At 39.9% G+C, this 19,950-nt stretch overlaps 1 protein-coding gene across 2 annotated transcripts in view; it reads left to right on the plus strand.

Moving 5' to 3' along the window:
- The first annotated feature begins 4,922 nt into the window (after window positions 1-4,922).
- USP54 (ubiquitin specific peptidase 54) overlaps window positions 4,923-19,950 on the plus strand; it is a 95,711-nt gene continuing 80,683 nt past the window's right edge. The window contains exon 1 of one of the 2 annotated variants that reach the window (XM_042862748.1): window positions 4,923-4,995. The gene's annotated coding sequence lies outside the window, so the exon portion shown is untranslated. Of the gene's footprint in view, window positions 4,996-6,317; window positions 6,418-19,950 lie in introns of those variants that run through there. The other variant, XM_042862750.1, reaches the window with a different exon arrangement.

Raw genomic sequence — 19,950 nt, forward strand, 5'->3', positions numbered from 1 at the left:
GACAAAAAGGACCTAACAAAATATTGTTCCCACCCTCTTGTAAAGGCAGGATACAATCCTCTCAGACATTAAACTTACATTCCATGGAACAGCAGCCAAAAAAGAATTTAACAGAGAGGGGCTGACCCATGAAAAGAAAGATTGGTTACAATTTTGTGACACTCAATTTTAGAACAAATATCTTCTAACATTCTTAGGTTTTTTCAGTATTATCCTCTTGTTTCCAAGCTCTGAAATGCTTCCTCCGTGTAGTGAGACTTGTATGATGAAGAATCATCCAAGCCATACTGAAAACATGTTAAAAAGTACTCCCTGCATTTAATACAACAGAAAGGAGTTGAACAAATCTCAATATTACTATCCATAAATACGTATTAAAATCCTGTCTGAAGTTATACCTGTAAACTGTATGACAGGTAGTGGCACAGTTGGTATGCTTTTCTGTGTTCTGCAGAAATTCTGCCATTTGACTGCAACATATTCCCTAATCGAAGGCCTTCCATCTCATCATAGACTGCCTCACATAAGCAGCTCATCCTTATGGTGATGAGAATATAATTCATACAACTAACATCTGGGGATTACATTTTGTTGTTACTGACAGAGCATTTAGAGGAGATGGCTTTGTCATTAGGCTTAGTGGCTCAGAAACAAAGCTTAGAACAGTTTCTAGCTATTAGTAGAATATGGCTTCGTTTGTTTGACTTGTTTTCTTTATTCATACTGTGAACACATAAAATGTATTAATTTTACAATATACAAAATGATATATATTCATTTTGCATATGTATAAATGGTATGCATACATTTATACATATTTTCACATCTCTTCTACACAGGGGTAGCATCAGACAGGCAAAGCGTGAAACCAATTGTTCAGTTATGTAGAAAACATGTTTGTACATGGCCCTAGTCTCCACACATGGAGTACTGTCTCCTGGTGCAGAGCCTGAACATTCATTGCACTAAAGACTTCTTTTTCTCCTACTTAGCTTGCCCTGACTAAAGTTTATGTTCTTTTCCACAGAAGACTGACTGCCACAGGTGTGACCATCTGGCAAACATCCCACATCCAAAGGACTGCTCCTTGGCACAGCAAGGTGGTATGAGCACTTCTCTGGCAGCTAACGGAGTTCACAGCTGCCCATCAACAGCAGCTTGTATGCTAACTCCTCTTGGATATGTATTAGACAAATTTGCAAGCCAGACTGCAAGCTCGGAGCACATTAATACATTTCTATGCAATTTAATCTATGCCAAACTCCTCAAATTGCAGCTTACTGACTTAAAACAAGTTGTTCAACACGTCTTGGACATGTGCCTGACCAGAACCACAGATAAGCAGAATCTGCAGATGCATGCAGAACTGGGTTTTTGTGGAACCTTACAACTTTTCTGAGCTGCTGAGTATGTGGGATTCAAGCCATTTAATTATATCCATGGCATCATATAGATATATGATACTAGTAAAAGTATCTTCAGCTAGTGTAATTAATTAGCTGTGCCTCTGTGCTACACCTCTTGCTATGTATTAATCACACAGGAAGTGTTATCATCTACCTGATGATCATCTTCTGTTTGCAGTATAGCTTAAATGATACTCTAATGAGTCTAAGTTCTTGCTTTGATACATGCTGTGCTAACACATGCAGCAAAGGGGAGAGGACTACACAAAATACTCTGAAGGAATGCTAAAGGTAACCACTGTTAGCTTAAAAAAATATCTCACATATAAGCTCTCATTTAAATTTTCAATTAAATGTTCAGGAAACATCACTTACAAAGGTCATTCCGAAAGTGATGCCTCCAATTTATTTCTGTGGAAACACTGGGTGACAGAGCAAATTGTCAGCAACAAAACACGACTTTTCAGCATAGTCACCACCATTAGCCATGCATTTTATGAGCCTGCTTAGCTATCTGGAAAATGGCTCGTCTTTCATGTTGCTGCTGCCACTGCTGAAAAGCATCACCCATGGCGTCACTGTGCTCACATCCACTGTTTGCTCTCCATAAACATTCAGCAAGTGTCACTGAGCATCAAGGGGTGCCATTTTTGCTGCGTGGAGGAATTTCACGACACACCTTTGCTTCATGCGTGCTTCCATGTCAGACACAATTTTGTCAGACTGCCCCTCTGCTGCCATCTGTCGCACAGCAACAAAACGTAGCAGAATGTTGCTGGGAAGGTTCAGCCTCTATTGCCATTCCACCAACATCTGCCACTGATGTTGTGAGCCAGCATAATAAAATAGGAAGTATTATTTTTGGAGCAGCCATCACATTTCATATCAAAACTCTCAAGGTACATTTTCCAACTCTTTAAAAGAAAAACTGCAAGTTCCTTTTCTTTTTGTTCCCATTATTTCCCATTATTTCCCTATAGTTCCCATTAATAATAACAAAGTTGTGCAAATATTTTTAGTTTCAGTTTTTCATTTAAAGAAAATTCTATGGAATCTACTTTCAGATAGAACTGGCACAAAAAAAAAAAAAAAAAGCCAAAAAACAGAAACAAAAAAAGGCAGATAAGGACCACTGCCTTTTAAAACAGGTAGGAAAACATTAGAGGTATAGTTGCAGCCAGAGTTGAATGAACATTTTCAAAAGGCTACAGTGAACAAATACATGCATGAAATAAGGAGAAATTAATTTATGGTTATAAGTTCTTCTCTTAGTGCCAAACCAAAATAGTTTTTCTTCTTTCCTCTTCTAATAGGGCTTACCGGAAACAGATTTCTTGGAAATCTGGACAGGGAAGACATGACCATATTATGAAAGACTGGCAAACATCTACATGAGCCATGGGCAGCACTGCTGCTTCTCTCCTGGTCCCTGCATTTGGAGCCGAAGAGAAGAAACAGTACAAGGAGGGCATTAAGAGCGCTGAAAAAGGCTATCTGATAAACAACCCCCTGTACTGAAAAGCATTTTCTGCAAAATACCCCACCATAGAAAGGGTAAATAAGGACTCTGTAGATCTCCCTTTCTTACCAGGGGAAGTTCCTGCCTTAAGCATCAATCTTATTATACATTACTCACCACAGAAAAACAAAGTGGTCCCTGGAAGGATAAGGAAAAAAAAAAAAAAAAGAACTTTTTGCTGACAAGCCTAAGGACAACCTACAGGCCATATTGCACAGGAACTCCTTGCTCACAGATGCTGTACAAATTCAATTACACTGAAGAGTGCTTTAGTCTAACTCCACAGTGCCTGGATGAATGAATCAGATGAATAATTACTTCCATATTCTATTATAAAAACAGTCATATTATAATGGGCTTGAAGCTAGCATGGATTCAGGGCTTCATTATACCCACTCTTTCTAAATGTTTCTCTTAATTATCTCTGGTCCCCAGGAGAGGTTTGAGGCCTTCTTTATTTGCTCTCTCTCCTAATATAGTTGGCTTGATTCCCGAAGCAAAAGACTGAAATGGAGGAGGAAGTCACGAAGAGTAAATAAGTATCCTTCTAAATGTACAAATAATTTTTGTATTATTTTAGTAGTGATAGAAATGTCACTGCAGCAGCTACAGATCATTCTATTGTTCGCAGAAGAAACAACAGTTGAGCAGACACCTATATACACTGTTCTAGAATGCTGTGTTTGCTCTGGGCAAAACAAAAGGTAGTCCCAGCATATTTTACACATCTGGTATACTGTTGAAGATAAGCCTGAATTATCAGAAGTTGGTAATCCTGGCATACAGACATACATCCTTTGAATAAAGGACACTGGCATCAACTCATTTCTTATATGTTAAACAGGACTCAACAGCTGGTTAAAAAGAACTTCTTCCACAACTTACAGAACTGGTGGTATGCCTCCTGGGATTGTTAAAGTATCTCTGAGACCTTGGGAACACTGAAATACAAGGGCACAAAGGAAAGAATGTTAGTCCTCACATCTTCACGTTATTGTCAGATAAATGAATTATTGAGGTTATTTAACACTAACAGGGACGTATTATTTGTCCAAGGTAAGGGCATTCCCCCCAGTCATCTTCAGTCTATTGTTATATGCACAATCCTAAATTGATAGGAAAGCCGCTGTTTGCTCCAGCGAGCTTGAAATTTGCTTCCTGGGTACCGCCAAAACTACTGCTGCCTGAGAGTCAGTATTTTACCAGCACACTGCACTGGTAACAGGAAAACTACAAAGTGCAGCTAATGCAACCCAAGGAATGCGAGCTAAATACTAGTATTACCTATTCAGAAAATCAAACCACAAATTTATTCAAGAAGCATTTCAAATTCTCACAGATCTACTTTATGCCCGCATTACCTGAATACGTGGTGCTGAACACGTGATGCTATGGCTCTAACAAAGTCCATCTCTGACATGAATTCCATGCAAACTTCTGGTAGATGTGACCGTGTTGGCCTGCTCCCTTTAGCTATAGCCATGTCCCACAGCGCTCATACTGCACTTTGCAATCGTTAGGAATTACACACGCTCTGCAAGCACGCTTAATTTGCCTCCGGCAAAAAGAAGACATTTATATCCAGGCAGCTCTATCCAGCAAGCTCCACTGCAGCGGCTCGGGGCGCTGATCCTACAGTGAAGTGCTTCGAGTAACAAGCAGGCCGGGCCCGCACCTGCCCAGAGCGCAGCCACCTCGGCACTGACACGGCTTCCTGGAGTTCAGCCACCCCACAGGCACATGGAATCGCTACAGCCCGCCTTCCGATCCTCGCGGGCACAGCTGGAGGGCCGCGTTAGGACAGGCTGGGTAAGGCTGCCCTGTCTGAGAAACACAGGCTGCAGGAAACAGGAACAGCACGCCCAGGTGCGAAGCCACAGGCGGCCACACGGGACACCGTCTGCACTCTCGCGAGAGGAGGCTCCCCGCCGCCGGCGCGGCCCGCGGCTCTCGCGGGAAGATGGCGCTTCTCGCGAGAGGCTGCCGGCGCGGCTCCCCGTAGCTATAGCAGCGGGAGATGAGGGCGGCCGAGGGGAGGGCGCGTTGCGTGTGGCGGCGGGACGCCGACAGGTAGGGATTCGCCGCCCTGGGGCGAGGCCGGGCTCAGGGCCCGCTCCCCGCCCCTCTCGCCTCGGCGCGTTCCCGCCGCGGCCGCGCGCGGCTACGGGGGTGAGCGCTGCCCCGTCCCGCCGCAAGCTGGTGGGAGCAGGAGGCCGGGGCGGGCTGGCGGGGGGGCGGGCAGGTGGGCAGGTGCCGCTGCTTCCCCGCTCGGGAATAGTTGCGGTCCGCTCCCCTAGGTATAAAAACCCCGGTAAGGGGATGCTCATATGTGTTCGCGGAGCGCCGCCGGCGAGCGTCCTGGCTCTGTGCGGCAGCGCGGCCTGGGGGGCTTCCGTGGCAGGGAGCTTCTGAACGAGCAGCCCCGGTGCTGCCGTGTAGCGGGTAATAACTTGGTCGCTGCCGCTGCAACTTAAACTTACGCAGAAGTCGTTGGTGAGAAGAAGCTGTGCAGTTGCATTTACTCTAATGAGGCTGAAGGAAAGCAAAAGCACGCGCTTGTTTTTACTTTTAAAGCCAGAAGTTGTTTGCTTCTCCTGTATTTGATTCCATTTGAAGCCCGTTGTTGAAGAGGAGGATTACGTGTGGGATTTTGAGGATTACGGCCCTAAATATAAACCACACAGCACTCACCTTCTGTTTTCAGAAAGTTGCAGATAATGGCTTTCTGGCCTCAGCCGAGGGCAGCTGCTCTGAGTGTTTTAGTGCCTGATGGTGCGTGTGATGGGAATCCAGGCAGCTTTTCAGATTTCAGAACAAATTCTCCATGTTAAAATTGTGAAGAAAATACACGCATGAAATATGGGAAGGGTAATAGTATAATCTCTCGTGAGGTTTGGAAGAAAAAAGTATGCACTGAAAACAAACCTGTCTGTGGGTTTGTATTGTTCTTGACTTGAGAACAAATCCAAGACTGAACATTTTATTCTGCAGAATACGTGGAGCTCAATAGCAGCTTTGGAACACAATAGCAATTTAGATAGGCACGTGCATATTGATGTGCAAAAAACTGAACTGGTGAGGTAATGTGTAACTTTAACATGGCGGTTTTTAAAAATGATTGCTGGAAATGTATTGGGGCTTAAAAAATGAGTGAGTCTTTGGAAATCAGTCCTCTTTTAAGAAGAGTTAGAGCTAAAGGTAATTTCAGTGTACTGGATGCTCCTTAAATTCTATTCCAGCACCTAATCAAAGGTGTGTCTAATCAAGCATGCTGCATGTCATTCATACTAATTTAGAGAAGAACCTTTTTTTCCCTCAGCTCAGCAATGCCTGTGAAGAAGCCTTCCCCCCCATGTTCTTGCGTAGGAGATGGGAGAGGAGTGCACTTGAGTTGTCCAGTATAGATAAACATGCAGGTATCACGGAGAAGCTGGAAACTGTGCTGCTGATGGCTGTAAAAGCATTTCAGTTCATCTCTTTTAGTCTGTACAGGTAAAATTATGTCAGTTTTTCTCTCAGTTCTGGGTTAATAGTCTATTTTTGGACTGTCATCACGAGTTCATTAAAAAGGATAACGGGAGCTTAAATCCTTCTTTATCTGGTCCTGATGATGTTATTAGGCATTCAATCTTCTGTGAATTTTTCATGGAGGGTTCATAGATGAGAAAGTATTTGTATTTCTCGGTTTTTAGAGCTTCATAAGAAACACTGCTGCCTAAAGATAAATAATAGTGGCAGAGTTCTTAGGTACTACATGATAATTACAGGAGGTTCTATCCATGATGGTCACTATAGAGGCTCCGCTGTATTTGAGAGCTTTGTAAGCATACTGATACAAAGAACGGTTGCTGCTGTCCCAAATGACTTACAGTGCAACTATGCAAAATGTAGGAGGTGACACAAAATGCAAACAGGGGCAGGAGGATGAAAGGCAGAGGGAAAAAAAAAAAGAAAAAGCTGTGAGTTTTTATTATTGTGTGCTTGACTTAGTGTTCATATCCAATAAAAGTGTGCTGTGTGGGAGATGTGCTTATTGGTGTTTGTAGAACTTAGCAACCTTTTTGTTTTTCTCATATAACTTCTTTACATGTCCTTTACTTTTATAACATGTTCTACTTGCATTCGTTCTGACAATTTAATTTGTCCAATGAGATATTCTACTTCATGCCTTCATCCAATCTGTGCCTTTTAATTTATTTTTCCGTCAACAGCAGCTGCAGTCACCATTCCAAAGTTAGTGTGTATTTCCATCATTGAAAACCATTTCTTTGCACAGATGTGAATGCTTGATGGCAAGAGGAGCAGTGAGAAATCTTACTGGTGATTTTTGAGGAATTTTAGTCATCTTGCACAAATCTCTCTCTTTTCCTGCTAATTGCAAGTCAAGTAATGGGCAGTCTTTAGTCCTTAGGATTTTGTCTTCATCAGTAGGCAGTCTGTAGACAGAAATCATATTTATCCACAGAACTAAGTGCTGTGATACAGGTGGTATAATTTTCACTGTTCACCTCTGCTTTCTGCTCTGGGGATAGGATTCAAGGAAAAAGAAGTTGCTTATCAGGCTGAATTACTTTGCCGGAGTGAAGTAATCTGCAGGAATGCAAACTGTAATGGTGAATTTTGAGCTTGATGGGAAATGGGCAGAGTCTGACAGAACAATTTGCAGAGGCCAAGACTGTCAGATGGTAATAGCCTCCTTCATTACCGAACAGTTTAGATTTGAACTAGTGACCTAGGAGTGAAAAGCTCAGTATTCCATTACCCATCCTCTGATCTATCCATATGTTGTCTTGTTTAAAGTCCCTGTAGTCCTCTTAAACAGAACATGCAGTAAATATTGAGCATCATTTGCACTTGCAGATGCTGGAACGCTGTCCATTCTATTTGTCTGCTGTGCATGTGAGGACACGGCAGTTAAATATAGCAACAATTTCTTACACTCCCTGGCTTTTCATGAGAAACCCTTGTACAAACCCATCCATATGGCAGCATCCAGCATTATCTTAAAACCAATAACAAGGAACCTATTGCTACCGTTAACGGGAAAATGAATCCGCAGAACTAAGTAGCATACTGGGAGTTATTAATAACTTGTGCTGATGCTAAGAAAGTGGACTTAAATGAAATATCATTAGGAGCCGAGTCACCCCACCAACCCTTCTGTGTGTCGTATCCAGGTCTGAATTTATCTGTGAAGGACTTCTCAGAATATATTATCATTATTGTACACCAACTTCATTTGTTCTTCACGGAGAAGAGCAAATGTGTTCTTAATGTGTTCAATGTTGTAAAAAGTATAATGGGAAATTATTTCTATTCCGTAAATTTAATGAAATTAGTTCAACAAAATGTTCTGAATAAGCATTAGGAGAACACAGTTTTCCCATTTGTTCTGAGGTGAGATGTTGTTTCTAGGCAACCAACTTAACAGGATGAGGTTAAGAAATGTAAATACTTATCCATGTTGTTCTCAGTTTGTAAGGGTATTAGAACAAGTTCCTGTGTGTAGGTCATGGCTCCCATGTGCTGCAGAAAGAATAACATTGACATTCCTATGTATTTTTGATTGTGTCTTCTTATTCCTTACTCTTTTTCACCATAATGAGAGACAGTGCTGTGGACAGTCTCTGCTGATTACCTGCTAACAATTCAGACCATGTAAGAGGTGAATTTTCCTATTTCTCCCTCGCTAAAACTGCAGATCAGTTCTTCCTTTTCCTGACCATCAATTTTCATGTAATCTGTATGAATGTAATTATTTTTGAGATATCTTGATTTTTATTTGAAGATGTTGAAAACTGAACCAGGGATGAGAAAAACTGATCTTGGTCAGATGCCTCTGTAGGCAGTGTAAAGTAGAATGTGTTGGCTTGCTTTCTCCTGAAATGAGGCTCGTATGATCCCGCTGTCTTGGAGATCTTTTGTCCCATTTGTTTTCTCCCCCTTTTTTTTGGATAGAACACCACAGTTTAAGGGAGCACTTTCTTTTTTTGTATGGCATTTCTGGTCTACTGACCGTGATTGGTATCTGTTCAGTAATTCTTACTACTCCTTTATGCTGTACTTATTCTCTGGGACTTCTGTCATGAAAAGAAAATGTCAGGTGTCTGAGTCTTATTTTTTTTTTCTTTTTAGTTGGAGGAACCAGGTTATTAAAATTTAGACCTTAGCTGTAATTGTTTCCCTCTTTTGAACATGTCTCCAAGCATGAAATGATACCATTCTGTGTTATGGGTAGAAGTCCACTGAATTGTGGTTGCCTGTAAAAGGACATGAACCATAATGATCCTTTGCTTAATTATTTGGTAATATGCCCTGGCTCGTTATGTTCTACTGGAATTCTTTTGGTGTGTAGATTTGATCAAGCTTGAAATCCTTCAAATTTGAAGGTTAGAATTACATTTCTTCTTTTGGAATTACTTTTCCTTGTCATCTCTAACAATCTGCTTTTTGTTGTTTTTGTATCAAACTCAGCTGCTTTCCTCTCCTGTGTCAATAGAGGCAGTGAGACAGTTTATTGCAGACATCTATTTTTGAACTGTAACTAAGCTTGTAAAATGGTATAAACCTTGGCACAAAAGTAGCTTTTTTATGAGTATAAACATTGCAAATAAGCAGTAAGTAATAGCTGTGCCAAAGGTTAATTATGCCAGTGGCGGAAGCAGATAGGGTGATCTGTAATAAATAATAACTGATCACCAATTCTAGGCAAGACACTAATTGTGTAGATAGTACAGTTTGGCTTACCCACATTTACATAGAACTGCATGTTGCTTGCTGTGTATGGGGAGCAATTTGCAGATAAGAAGCCTTTGGGTAAAAGGAAACTTTTTTTTTTAATCTGTATGGAAATTGGTTTGGCATCTTACTCTCTTAAGCAAATACCAGCTATCTTATTAATTATAACAGCTGTAAAATGTAAGTGGGTATTTGTTGTAGGTAATGTTTGGTGCATGTAATTCTTAGATGTTCTACTTAAATGCGATTTATTACATTTTGACATTTGAAAGTAATGAATGGGCTAAAAATATGAATGTGTGATTCAGATGTGGGAGACTGTTTGAAGAGGAGGATTCTTCTGTAAGCGCTTCCACAAAATGTTAAAATGAAGATATTCCAGGAAGCAGTTAATGAGAGCAGAGTGTCACAAAGCATAGGATAACAGCATTCTTTCTAATCCTGCTGCTTTTCTCAGTGGAATAGATCCATAAACAGCAGCTAATGCACAGTGATACGTGGCCTTTACTGACATGGAAGCAGGTTAATGTCTTCACTAGTTCTGCACATTATTCAAGGAAATAGGCCATGGAAGGGAAAGAAAGAACTTGTTGATTGTATGTCCTTCCTGCTCTCTGAAAGGTTTTCATTATGCTCTACCTGGGGCACTCTAATAAATACACAGCAAATTCTCACAAAACTTGTAATTAGTGAAGTACGGTGTTCTCTGTGCTTTGCGTTCTGTTACGGTTATTGTGAAACATTGTGCAGTACTTATTATAGACGATACATGGAGAGTTTGTGTACATTTGAAATATATTTAAAGCAAAAGGAGATGCCAGCAGAAACTTTAGAATCCTTTTGATTATGGATGCTTTATGGACTTGAAATGTGGATGTAATTACTATTTTTTTAAAAAGAGACAGGAAAGAATGTTGCAGTGTGAGCTTGGCAGTGCTGCAGGATGAATAGCAGTTTTCACTGGAAGTGTTTAGAAGCTCCTTAGAACTTGTTTGAATTCTCTGTGCCAGACAACTTCCACTTACTTTTCAGGAAAGTCTCTAAAATGCAGTTTTAGATGCATCTCTTAACGATGTCATTTTAGGGAAGAAGGGAATGTAATTTTCCTCTTAGCAAAACAGTATCGATATCATCATCTCTTAGATAGCTGCGTTTCAGGATGGGGATTTGATGTAGGAATTACTTTTTATTTTTTGTTTTTGAGAAGAAATATATAATTTTCTTAGAGCAAATGTCTTTCTCTTTGGGAGATGCAGGAAGGTGGTTTAGTAGTTTATTTCGGCAGTCAGTCCTTTTGCTGTTAACAGTTATCAGTTACATTCAGTGATACAATTATCACGTAAATTATTTACCACTTGTTTTTCTTTGTTCATTTTTTGCTTGTAATCAGCTCTCCTCTGCCTGTTTGCTGAGCATTCAGTCCTTGCTGGGGTAGGAACTGGCAGCATTCACAGACACAAAAGGAGGCAGAGCGCTGTCATCTCAACCAGAGCAGTGAGCTTTTCTATGCTAAGGATAAGGAGTGACGTTTCAAGTTGAAGTTGCTTTACTTAGCTGTGCGCAGGGAATATCTGTAGGCAGAAGCAGCAGAACTGACAGGATCTTTTCCAAGATTACTCTGCAAAGGTCTGTGTGAAGGTTTGGGATTGAAAAGGTGGAAAACAGCTGACTTTTGTGGTGTCGTGCCCAACTGAATTGCTGCACTCTGCTTCAACAAATACAGCTGAGCTTCAGTATCAGTTAAGGGCATCACTTACACATCTGTGTAACTCTTTTTTCCTCTGATAAGGGAATGTATGTACTGTTTGTACAGGGGATTGATGAGTCTTCATCAATGAATTTTAACCTTTGAAATATTTTATCTCATGTCTGTGTAATAAATCAAAAAGTATATAAAATTGTTTGAACGCAACTCCAAAGCCTAAAATAAGATTTCTACTCAGTCATAACATTTTCAAACACTCTTTGTTATTTATGTTATTTGTGCTTTCGTAGCAGAAAACATGAAGTATCTAAATGGTTTTACTTCAGATTTAACTGTTGCTGGTTGTTTGGGAAACTGTTACGCTAACAGTTGTGCTTTTTTTTCCCCGTGTCTCTACCTGTTCACTTTATTCCTATGGTATCCATGAGAAAGCACAACATTATTACAAGTTGTTCGTAGATTTCCCTTTCTCTTTTTATTCCTGCTTGTCTGGAATTAATTTGAATAATGACCTGAATGCTAAATGCCAGGGCCCATCTTGATATGAGAAGATGTGAATTATTACATCGTCATTGCTTATAGTTGTGAATGGCTGTAACCAGTGTTCAAATATTTGCTTCGGTATAATGAATTTCAGCGTTTACTTCAATGTAACAATGGAAATGCAGATCTTGGTTCATTTTCAAAGGCATATCCGGCTATTGTAAATAAGAAATTCTCACTGCTGTGTGATCTCTGCCTGTTGAACTCATGCTCAGAGCATGGCATCAGACCAGAGACTTCAGAGGAAGTCCTTTCTAGCTTCAGTTATTCTGTAGTTCTGGCTTACTTCTTCATCACACTCCTCTTCAGCATTTGTTATTATTTAACAGTGTCAGTCGATCATGAGAAACGCAAAGTTTAGAAATTAACACAGTGTCATTACAGATTGCTATGGCTTTATTAAGAGATTAGTGCCAGCTGGAAGTCACAGGGTTACAGTTACCTGCTTTACATTTCAGCGTTAGCCTTTGCTATTGGAGGAACACCAGATCTCTGGTTCTCATTTGTGCCTTTGTAAGGACAGCTGTAGATACAGGGCCTGGCTTAGTAGAGCTGCTGGTACTGTGAGGTTTTGTTCAGCACAGCCACTCTACTCCATCAAGTTATGTTGCACTGAGGTAGGTGTTGTGAAGTTTTCTGCTGAGAATGCGTTAAGTGAAAGCCAGCTGCTCTCCGTGCATGGTGACAATTGTAAAGTAATTTAAGAAATAATTTGCCACACATTTCCCCCTCTCATCATGAATCTGTTATTCCTTCTCACCTTGAGGACTGTGGATAGGTAGGCAATAAATAGAATTTTGTTGTAGAAATGATGGCCTGAAATTTCTTCCCTATGTCCATTCATACTGACTAGAGGTGTAGTTACACAGTTATAATATTTATGCTATCGTCCTGTGTTCTAAGAAACAACAACAAGGAACAAAAAAAAACAAAATAAGCAATATTTTGTGAATATGAAGGTCAGTGTTGTCAAACTGAAGAGCATTAACCTGTAAAGAGCTTTTGGAAAAACTCTTGATCTTCAGGAGGGTGATAAACTGTTAATGAAAGCCTGATGACATGAAGGCCATCTGTTAAACTGACCAGGTGTGTCTTTAATCCTTCATTTCACAAGCAGTTTCCCATCTCAGAAGGAAAAAAAAGTCTCAAAGATTCTCAGAAAGAGTCTGCTTGCAACAGTAGCTGATAGGCAGTACTTCCTACTGCTATATGGAAAAGTCTTCTGTCCACACACTTCTGAAAAATTGTTTTTTTCCAGTCAACTTCAGAGGTGATTTTATGACTGATCTATGAAAGCTTCCCCAAAAATAAGGCCTCATTTGATTACGTTGGCTCACGACGTCAGAGGCGGATGTTGGTGGGATGGCAGTAGGGGCTGAACCTTCCTGCCAATCTTCCATTACGTGTTGTTGCCATGTGACACCATGGCGCCTGGCGTGGAAGTGCCCGTGAAGCAAAGGTGTGTAATGGAGTTCTTCCATGTGGGAATGGCTGTGCCCTTTGGCATTCATTGATGCTTACTGAATTTTGTTGGAGACTGAACAGTGGATGAGAGCACAGTGAGGTGGTGGGTGGTGCATTTCAATAGTGATGACAGTGGGGTAGCTCCACTTGTACAGGTGTTTATGAGTGCAGTGTGCAGGTTCTGTCTCGTGGGTGGTGAAAATGCATTGCTAATGGTGGTGGCTATGTTGAGAAAATAGTGTTTTGTAGCTGAGAATTCGCTCTGTCAAATAATTTTATTGTACTCTTTGTATTTGTTGTTGTTTCCATGGAAATAGGAGGCATTGCTTTTGGAGGACCTGCGTAGTAAAAACATGATAGCATTAGTGGAGCACTACACATACAAGTCTAGACAGAACTAATATTGCAACACTTGAATTCTGGCTTTTGAAACGTGATATTATACCTTTTTATAGGAATAATGGGAACTTCCTGAAAAAGCTATTGGTCAAACAGGTACATGAATCCATTTTTTCTCACATCTTTGCTTTTCAAAGCAAGAACTAGTTGCTTATTAGTTCCTGAAGTGTTCTGCCCTGCTTGCTATAATCATCCAAATCACTTTGGAGACAGAAAACAGTGTTCTTCTGCCTCAGCAACATTCGCTTATGTCTTTTGATTTCTGAATTTGAGGAGAGAGAGGAAGCATATGCATCTGTTTGTTATTTATCTGCATGTTTCTTGGAAAAAGCAATGCCTTTCTCTAATCTTCTTTTGACTTACTGTCACAGCTTGTTTATCTTTTGGCCCTGTTGGCAGATTGCTACATTTGAAATCATTATTTTGAAAACTGGAAGTTGGTTTGAGAAAACTATATCGGAGCCAAAAAAACATGTGACATTCTTATAAAGAAACACATCTCAGTGGAGGAAATATCACTATCTTTCTGTAGTTTTAAGGCAAAATTGCTTTGGAAATTCTTGAGTCATCAGGGAAATTCTTCCTCTGTTGCTGTAGATACAGGAGAAGTTACATGAAATTTTAGAGTAGGATGAAGTAGAACGGCACTTGTGATCTTAACAATATCCGTTCTGCATCCACAGCTTGAGTAAGCTCTCTCTTACAGGCAGAAGTTCCTCTAGAGGGAATTTCTGTGACATCAGCAGCTGTTACAGCCTTAGGCTACAACTCAAGATTGGAAATATGGGCATTTTTATATTTGGAATCTGTTCTCTTGTGCTTTCTGACTTGTGAATTTCCCACTGACTGGAGTAGTAGGAATATGTGTTTGCTTGAACCTTCTGATTTCAAGGTATATCCAGGGTGCCAGCACTGAAAGCTTTGTGTTCTGAAGGATGAGGGTTTTGTTACTGGGCTGCTTATTTAGCTGTTATGTTTTAGTCAGAAATGTAACTTTGCCTAGTAGAAAAGCTGATCAGATAAAATCAAAATGGCATAAATTTTTGACATGTACTACTGAAAAGTAACAATGTTATTTAAGTAATTGGGGGATTAATTTTCTAAGCTTACATATTTGGACTTTGTGCTAAGTCTGCCTCATTTATTAAGTATGGTAACATTAGCTTGCTTACTTGGCTCTTTCAGATACTTTGAAGTAAGGTAAAGAAAAACACAGAGAAAAGTAGAAGTGTGGTATTTTGACTTCCAACATTTCTGAGCCCTTGCGCTGTGTTTGCTCTTCACATTTGATTTTTTTTTCTGGAGCTACCACTATGGGTTAGAACAAGAATCTGCGTAGTCCATCGCCTTGAGCTGGTAGTAATCAGTAAAGGGCCTTGAGGCTGCCCTCCAGTTCACTCATTTTATGCTTCTGAAGCTTTAAACTTTCACTATTCCTTTTTATTTATTTATTTATCTTTCCCCACTGATTGCCTCCCAGAACAGCTTTGTTTTCAAGTTTCATGGTGTTCTGTTCTCCTGCTTGCCCTCAGTCTTATGGCAGAGTTGTAGATAATCATTCTTTTAAGTTTATACCTGTTGCTACTGATGTCCATACGTTTGAGCCTACCTCCTGTATTTGATCCTACCTGCCTCATTGTTTTAATGCATTGATAGACTGGTAAGTGACAACAGTGTGGATGGCTATTTATGAGTTGGTTTGCTTGCTTCAGGAAGGGGTTTTGGTTAGGGTTGCATCACTCATGCTGGTCAAGCAGTGTGAACTGTGACCTGAACAATACCTAGGGAGAGATTATAAAAACTGAGGCAAATCTAGAATGTCATCTCTTGTTAGCCATGTGGATTTTGTTTGGTTGGTTTTTAGTATTTCCAGCTGGCAGTATAGGGATATCCTGAACTTGTACCTGCATCCATAAAATAATTGTGTATTGTTTCTGATGACCTGTCCTGCACTAATCTTTATGAACTAAATTGTATTTTGACTTAGATGACTTTCTGTGGTAGAAAACTTCAGTCTGTGTTGTATTGCAAATTTGTTCCTCTATCCTTGTTTCTTTAACTTCTGGCCTCGCAGTTTCTTTGCTTGGCAGATCACATTATTGTGAAATAACACAGAGTCACACATGATATTGTAGACCTCCCTCATAGGCTCCCTGATTCTCTTCTTAGTTATCTGTTTATCTTTTCATGCTGCATGTTTTTCAGTTCTACCTTAGTATTTCTGGGCTGAAATGGCAAGAATTCCATATACATATATAAGAGTAGAGCTTTAGAAGGGTAATGGCTTTATGCACGCACTGCTTGTTAATTTTCTGTGCTCCTCGAAGGTCTCTGTGAGGTCTGTCTATGGGATCTGTGACCTACATACAGTCTTTGATGCATACCAATTTTTAGCACAATTACCCAAAGTCTCTGACTGCAGCCTTGTTCTTTGTGGGGGATGTCAGCCATTACTGGGAGTGAATTAGTGTTTAATGATCCCACACAGCCTTTTAGGTTCCTTGTGGAAGGTGGCTGTAGTGAGGCAGCATGTTGTCAAAGTTCTGTCTTTGCCTTGGCTCTAGATTAATTCTTGCTGTGCCCAATTAAGCAGGGCTAATGAACATCTGTGTCTTCAGAAGTAATAATGTGGGCAAAAGTTGTGTTTACTCAGTAAAATATAAGCACATTTCTTAAACTGATCTGTAGAAGTTATCTAATTTTTTAAAGTGTATCAGTTTAAACTTTTCACTTTCAGAGTAGCAAACTTTAAAGCTGTGGAGCTGTTGACTTATCTAAGGGGAAATTAATAAAAGTGAGAGCAAATTGACAGGTTCAGTTTATTTGGTGAATGCAGGCTGTTGCATAGGATAGAAATGTGCTGTTTTTCTTATTTCAGCAATCAGGTTTAGTTTGCGTTCAAACAGTTAAGCATGGGTGAGTTGGCATTATGAGGAAAATGACAGCACTTAAAATATTGGAGGAATGGGCCACTACAGCTGTAGTTTCCACTCTGTCCTTATTGCATCACTTTCTTTTCCAGCTTTCCCATAAATTGTGTGTAGGTGTTATGCAGGCTTATATTCACTGGAATGGGGGTTGACTTCTTGTGGTACTGCTCCTTTGCTGGGATGGATATCCAGAAGTAAAGCTTTCTCTGGCAAGGAAGTGGCTGAAGATTTATTCATCGTCTTTGTTACATAAGCAGGCAGTGTTCTCTTAGTTTGAAGTTTAAAATTCATTGACATAAAGTCAGCTCTCAGAATGTTTTTTCACCTTCTGTTTTTCATGGGAATGCTATATTGGTGCCTTTGGCCAGAGATCTCAACAAATTTACTCTAGCATGGTATTATGCAGGTAAGCAGAATAGAGAGACACAGAAGCTTGGTGTGCTGGAAGATGTTAGCATTGAACCAGAAATAGAATTCTGGCTGTTCCAGTGCTGTCACATCGCTGGATGGGTGAGAAGAGGAACCAGACCTTGCATTGTCTGCCTTCTTACAGAAATAATTCATTTCTTCACATGGGGAAGTCTGGTGGGGTTTTTTTCCATTACACTGAGTTCTTATGAATCAACAGATAATCCTGCTGATGTCTCTTGTGAGGATATCTATATATTAGAGAGAATTTAGATTCAATTCAGATGCTGACCTGCATATTTCAGTCTTTCTCTGGACATAGATTAATCAGCAGTAATTATTTCTGGTTGCGAGTTCTGACTATATATATGTATGTATAGACAGGATGAAGCTGAGCTAAAATCAAGTGTGAGCAAACATAGTGTATGGAGCTGAATACAGATAGTAAATGGGACTGAATTCCAAATATGATTGTGAATAAAGCACAAAAGCTCATCATATAGTGGACTGGTGAACTTGATATAAAAAGAGCTCTTAAATTTTTGCAAGCTTAAAGATGATGTTAGGAACTTGCTTCAATGTCTCTTCCTACTATTCTTGTTTTCAATGGATGGATTTTCAATGAATGGAAATAGCTGTGACAAACAAAGCAGCAGTGGAAATCACATCTGCAAGGTGAGCCATGTTAAGTTTCCTGAACACATTGAGTTCTTGAGCTCTTGGCTGGAATTATTATATTAAAGAAGCTACAGTAATTAGCAGTCTATTTCAATTAAAAGAAAATCAGACATGGTTGTTATTTAGTGTCGCTTTCAAAATGTATTGAATGCCAGCCCAGTTTAAATTGGCCCATAAAGTGCAATCTAATAGTGATTGATGTTCGGTATTGCTAACAGGATCAGTAAAAAGTACAGTTTCATTTGTGACGTTCTTGTTAGTTTCCAGTATTTTCATCTTTGTGTGCCTAAAGCAAAAAGCAAACAAAACCCCCAAATCCCACCAACTGAGGCTCAGTATTTGTATAACTTTACTTCATCAGGCAAACAGTGGTGAGCTGTAAATCGGTGACAGAATAGTTGCAGCGTTGGTCAGTATCTTAGTTAGTCATGATAAATCAGTGTTTTAGCATCATTCTGCTATGGGAGGCAAACCAAGTTATGTCTGGAATAGCATTTTTTTTCCTTTAATAGCTTTTGTATTCATACTATTACCTGGATTCAATCAGATAATTTCCAAAAGCTAAATATTAATTTATCATGTTAAGTTGCAGTAGTATTTCCATTCTTCAGTGTTAAACTGGCTAGATTTTTTTCTGCTGTTTAAGAAGCATTACCATAAAATTCTATAGTGTGTCTGACAAAGAGTAGGCAATCTTAGGAGGGCATCATTTTGTATTAATTTGCAACTGTATTATGTTGTCCTAATTTATTTATTTATTTATTTTTGTCTCTGCTGTTTATGCCAAGGTGGGAATTTTATTTTTTTTTCAGTAAAGAATTAGAAGGCTGTGAGTATGCGTAGCACTCACAGAAGATAATGAAGGGCTTTCTGGTTTGTATAATCATTGTATGCTTTTGTGAAAAGGAAATAAACAGTTTGGGTTCATGATAAATAGCCTTCCAGATAAATAAACAGATAAATTAGCCTTGAGAAGGCTAGGTATTTGTCATCTGGCAGAAATCAGCAGAGTTGTGCTGGAGCTGCTGCTGTCTTTAAACTTTTGTCTTCCTGTTCTTTGTTGCTATTTTGGAATAATGAAATCGCACATCTAAATCTCAGGCTGCCACATTCGCATATTCTATAATGAGGCTGTGTTATTATGTAGTTACGTTTTGGGTGATGGCAGTGAGAAACATTCCTAAATGCAGTGGTGTAACAATGCAGGAATGTACAGAAGGCGCTGTGCTTTTGTGCGGTGTGCACTCAGAATAAAAAGATTGGTAGAGCCAAAACATCTGCAGTATCATCAGTGTCAGGTTTTAATCTAGTCTGTATTTGCAGTCCCATCTTCAGTGTTCTGCTGTCTGAGTGCAGACTCTGTATGGCCTTTGAACTAGAGATAACCACCCAGACCAGACGTGCCTGCTCTGCCCTTCCAGGGAGGCCTGCTTGGCCTGTGGGCTGCTCTGTGCTGCTCTGTGCTGCTGCCAGCGTGGTTCTGCCTGCATGACTCTGGAGTGCCACTTTTTTTGGATAGGCAGCATGATTTTGTAAGATGTACTTGATGGCACATACTGTGAAAATGTCTTCAAAACATAAGCAGAAGAGAGATATAAGTGAACAGCAGTTGGCACAAGAGGAAAATAAAAAGCAGAGAGGACATGTAAGTTGGATGGCAAGTCCATAGCTAGCCATAGCATTTGCACAGGTTGTTTGTTAGGCTGTACCTGTGAATTGCATCCTGTGACATATTTAAAACAAACAAAAACCCTCTCTCCCCAGTTGACCAAAGCTACCTCAGTACCTGTAGCTGTTACTGAAGATGCTGGAAGATGTGAAAATGAAAAGCAGAAACAGGGAAGGAGGCACAGAAAATTATATAGGCTGTTCCTTGTCTTCAGCATTTTGAGTGAATTATTGTACTAAACTCATGTAAACAGTACAAGCCTCTGAAAGACAGCAACACATGAGTTAGAGTCACCAGAAGTTTAGAAATAAATCATTACACCAGTTAAAGTTAGCTGTTAACCATTAACGTGGTGAATTGACAAGAAAATGTTAGTGAATGTTAGTATCTTAATCTTATGAGGTCTTCAACACTTTTTCATGCAGTAATCTTAACAAGTGAAGAAACATGTCCTGAAAGGAAGTACAGTAGAGTAGGAGTGAGATGTGTTG

This window comes from Lagopus leucura, unplaced genomic scaffold, assembly GCF_019238085.1.
Source record: "Lagopus leucura isolate 7727_CA_CO unplaced genomic scaffold, USGS_WTPT01 Super-Scaffold_739, whole genome shotgun sequence".
NCBI lineage: Eukaryota > Metazoa > Chordata > Aves > Galliformes > Phasianidae > Lagopus > Lagopus leucura.